Source organism: Nannospalax galili, unplaced genomic scaffold (assembly GCF_000622305.1).
Source record: "Nannospalax galili isolate Female #2095 unplaced genomic scaffold, S.galili_v1.0 scaffold128, whole genome shotgun sequence".
Classification (NCBI taxonomy): domain Eukaryota; kingdom Metazoa; phylum Chordata; class Mammalia; order Rodentia; family Spalacidae; genus Nannospalax; species Nannospalax galili.
The window spans coordinates 1,514,508-1,519,372 of NW_008360322.1; the positions used below are offsets into that span (position 1 = coordinate 1,514,508).

At 36.5% G+C, this 4,865-nt stretch overlaps 1 pseudogene; it reads left to right on the top strand.

The window, feature by feature from the left end:
* Window positions 1–1,440: 1,440 nt before the first annotated feature.
* The window catches only part of LOC103727438, a 7,625-nt pseudogene continuing 4,200 nt past the window's right edge, over window positions 1,441–4,865 (top strand).

The following is a 4,865-nucleotide window of genomic DNA, read 5'->3' on the forward strand; positions in this document are numbered from 1 at the left end:
TTTTATAAGACTTTGTGTAGTGTGTACCTGTAGGTGTATAATTGTATGGACAGTTTTCCATAGTGCACATGTGGAGGTCAGAAAACATCTTGTGGCAGTCAGCATGTTCCTTATACTACGTGGGTTATGATTGAGCCTAGGTTTTCGTGTTTGTAGTAAAGTGCCTTTACCAGCTGACTCACCTCTCTGGACTTAAACTTTTTTTTTTAATCTAGTTTTTAGGTACCATGTAACCTAGTAAATTTTAAATGGCATCTCCCTTTATTCTACATTTTAGTTTACCCACCCATCCTTCATCTTCACCTTTCCTGCATCCATCCCTACTGATGGCCATTGAAACCTGTTTAGCCTAAGTGTTCCCCTGACTCAGCTTCCCCATCACCAGTACTTTAGTATTCTTGCCCCTTACACTCTTCCCCCAACACCTCTTGTGACTCTTTTCTTGCTCTATGTCCTGTACGGACACTCTGAACACAGAAATCTGAACATTCAAAGCCAAGCTCATCATATGAATGAGAACATGTGGTATTTCATTTTCTAGGACTGTCTTACCTCACTCAGTATAGTATCTTCTGGTTCCATCCATTTTCCTGTAAATTCTATTTTTCTTTATTGATGAGTAGAGTTCCATTGTGTTTATAAGACTCGTTTACGCCCAAAGAAAAGTGACTCTCCTTTCCCAAGTAGTCAGAAACTGGCATTAATTCCTCATCTAGAGGTGGGGCCTTGGGAGCCTTTTCCCATGCATGGTGGAATTTTCAACTGTCTTGATCTTGTGCAGGATTTGTGCAGGGATTGGACTAAATATGTACATTGCTTTTGATAGAATGGACATTTTCAATATTTTAATAGTAATCCTGCCAATCAGTAAGAATGGGAAGTCTTTCCATCTTTTGGTAATGTCTTGATTTCTTTCTTCAGGTCATAAGTTTTATTATATGTCTTTTACTTCCCTGATTATATTTATTCTGCGATTTTTAAAGCTCTTGTGAATGGGCTCAGTTTCTGGATAGCCTTCTTGGTTTGTCTGCTATTATATAGGAAAGCCACCGATTTCTTTCTGTGTAATTTTTTATTCTGCTGCTTTTCTGAATGTATTTATAATCTTTAGGAGTTTTTTCAATGACATTTTAGGGTCATATCATCTGCAAATAAGGATACTTTGAAGTTTTCCTTTCTTATCTTCATCCTCTTTAGCTCCTCAATGACCTCTCTATTGGTGAGAGTATGATATTGAGGTCACCAGTTATTATAACGTGGGGTGGTGTTGGGTAGACTGTCCTCTGAGGGAACTAGAACTGAACCCCAAGAGACTCAGAGGGGGAAGGTCGAGGGACAGATGCTGAGGACACTGGGAATCGTTGAAGACCTGGGGAAACACTGCGCATGCTGGGAAGTGCTGGGCATCCAGGAAGATAGGAAAAAGTCTCCACCTTAGTGATGTGCCAGGTGGACAACGGGCATCGGGACTGGTGGCACAGATCTCAAGGTAGTAGAGAGGTGGGAGAGAACAAGCCCACAGGCGTGCATGCCTCTGTAAGTCAGCGTCTCCCGAATAGCATAAGCTTTGTGGGCAAGCCCAAATAAATATTCTTATTCCACAAACTGTAACTTAAGAAGGCCATTGTGGTGGTTTGGTCAGTCAGCATTAGAACCACATGAACCTGAGAATGGAGAAAGCTTTCGTGGGTCTCTAACGGGAGAATTTGGCACAAGAGGCGGTTTGAATGAGAACATTCCCCCATAGGATACCAGTGTTTGTTGGGTTCAATTTGTGGTTTTCAGTCCAACAGCGTTTCTTTTATAAAATTTGGTGTCCCTTTGTTGATTGCATAAATATTTAGAATTGAAATATCATATTTTTTGGAGTCTTTTCTTGAACAAATATAAAGTATCCTTCCTTATCTCATCTGACTAATTTTGGTTTGAAGTAAATTTTTTCAGATATTAGAATATCTGTACTTTGGTTTCCCGTTTTTTGGACTACGTTTTTCTATCCTTTAGTCTGTGGTTGTTTCTATTGTCAGTGGTGATGTCTGTTTCTTTGAGAGAGCAAAAAGATGAATCCTGTGTTCTAATCCAATCTGTTAGTTTCTGTCTCTTTATTAGGGAAATTCAGGCTGCAAATATTGGGAGTTATTATAGCGCACTGTGTTCTACTTCCTTTTAATTTGTTCTGGTTGGTGGTGTTTTCTTGGACCTCTTGATTAACTGCCCTGAAATCATTTATTTCCTGTGCTCTCTTGAGTGTTTAACCTCCTCTTAGTGGTCATAAATTACTTAAATCTGATTTTTATTATGGAACTTTTTTCCATTGATTATGAATTGTACTTTTCCTAGGTATAATATCTTGCACCAGAATCTGTGGTCTTTCTGAACTTGTAGAATATCAGCCCAGTCCCTTCTGGACTTCAAAGTATCCATTAAAAGTCAGGAATTATTCTGATGAGCATGCCTTTATTTGTGATTTGATCTTTCTCCATTGCTGCTCTCAGTATCCTTTTTATTCTCCACATTTACTGTTTTGATTAGTATGCAATGTCGAGACTTTCCTTTCTGGTCCTATTTTTGCTGTTGTTGTTCTGCATGCATTTTGCAATTTGATAGGCATCCCCTTCCTTAGATTGGGAAATTTTCTTCTATGATTTTTTTTAAAGGTTTTCTGTGGTGGTAACCTGGGTTTCTTCTCTTTCTGTACCTGTGATTCATAGGTTTGACTTCATAGTGTTCTAGAGCACCTACACGTTCCATTCATGGTGGTTTATTTCACACTTGACATTTTCTTTGACTGAATGATTCATTTTTCCTCTCACTTGTCTTCAAGCCTTTATAATCTTTCTTCCACCAGCCATTCTAGTGGTGAGGCTTTCCACAGAGGCTGGTTTTATAATTTTGCTTACTAAATTCTCATCTCAATTTTATTTCCATTTGGTTTTTCTTCAGAAATTCTGTTTATTAAATTCTCTTTTTCATGCCTTGAATTTTTTCCTTGTTTCATTCAACTGTTTATGTTTTCATGATCTTCATTCCAGAATTTAAAATATCTTGTCTGAGTTTTTCAAACGTATTTGTAGTTGCTACTTTGAAGACGTTGTCTCATAGATCAACTACATTTCTCTTCACATAGAACACATTGCTTAGGTTCCTTCTACGTACTATGGGTGCTTCCCACCATGGACTATGAATATTTCCTTTTTCCTCTTATTGAAAGAGGTTTTTTATATTTCTTTATTTGTATGTGTGTGGGGAGGGTGATCTCACACATTCTGCATGTGTGCTACATGGCATGCCTGTGGGAGGTCAGAGGAAGAATTGCTGGAATCGGCTCTCTTAAAATGGGTCCTATGCATTGAGCTCAGAACCCGAGGCTTGGTGCCAAGGGCCTTTCCTGCTAATCCATACCAGCATCCATAACTCTTTTTCTTCATTTTGATTTTTTGTTGTTGTTGTTTTTATGTTTGTTACAGAGATTGACATTGAAGATTCACTGAGTTTCAAACATAAGGTAAGTTAAATGCTGATTAATTTGGAAATTTAAAAAGGGAAAACTTTAACTTTTTTATATTATACATTTTGTTGCCAAATATCAACAGACAAAATATACAATATAACAAGCCTGAAAATAACTGAAAACAAAACAAAAATAATAGTGTTATTATTATTACAAAAAGGTCCAAAATTAGCTAATTATATGAAACTATAGCATTATAGGCAAAGTGGAATATCTAATTACTCAAAAATTCCATATAAACAAAAGCATCTTTGTAAATGAACATCTATTACATTTTAAATGTTTGGCATAGAATAGTTCTATCCTATCAGGGTAATAAGATAAGGTAATAATTTAATACAAAGAAGGGTGGGTTAAACATCAATTTTCATGTTATACTATATACTACTATGTACACTATATACTATATATATACTGTATACTATATATACTGTGTACTATATAAACTATATACTACTATACATATAAGGAATATTGTTCTAGACAACTTAAAAAGATAAAACTTAAAAATATTGGGGCTGGAGAGATGGCTCAGTGGTTAAGAGCACTGACTGCTCTTGCAGAGGACCCAGGTTCAATTCCCAGCATCCACATGGTGGTTATGAACCATCCTTAACTCCAGTTCCAGGGGAATCTGAAGCCCTCTTCTGATGTCCATGGCATTGCATGACATGGGTGCACTCACATACATGTAGGCAATACACTCATACACATAAAAATATGTGGTGGTTGATACTGTCAACTTGACAAGATCTAGAATCACTTAGGAGACAGCCACTGGACATGCCTAGATTAGGTTAATTGAGGTGGGAGTGCTCACCTTAACTGCAGAGTGGGGTCTTAGTCTAAATAAAAAGAAGAAAATGAGCTGAGCACCCCATTCATCTGTCTCTGCTTGCTAACCATGGAGACAGTGTGATCAGCAGTCTCATGTTCTTGTCCTTATACCTCCCCCATCATAATGGAATATGACCTCAAACCATGAGCCAAAATAAACCCTTCCTTCCTTAAAAAAATAAAATAAAATAATTTTAAACTTAAATGTATTGAAAATCAGATGCATCAGAATACATGAAATATAATCTATTTCTAAAAATTACTAACATTACCAACACTAAAATTTATCTGTCTTTATATGACATATACAAAGGTATATGTATGTGAACGTAATGTACAGGAATACAAGGAAAGTATTGAGAAGGACCACTGAATTAAAAAATAAATCATTCAGTTTCATGCTTTCTCACAGTATTAAGAAAGAAATGTGATTTGTGTATGAGAAGCAGGCATGAGAGTCCAATTATAAAATTTCAGCTATCTATTTGTATGGCTTTTTAAAATATTATTTAAAAAT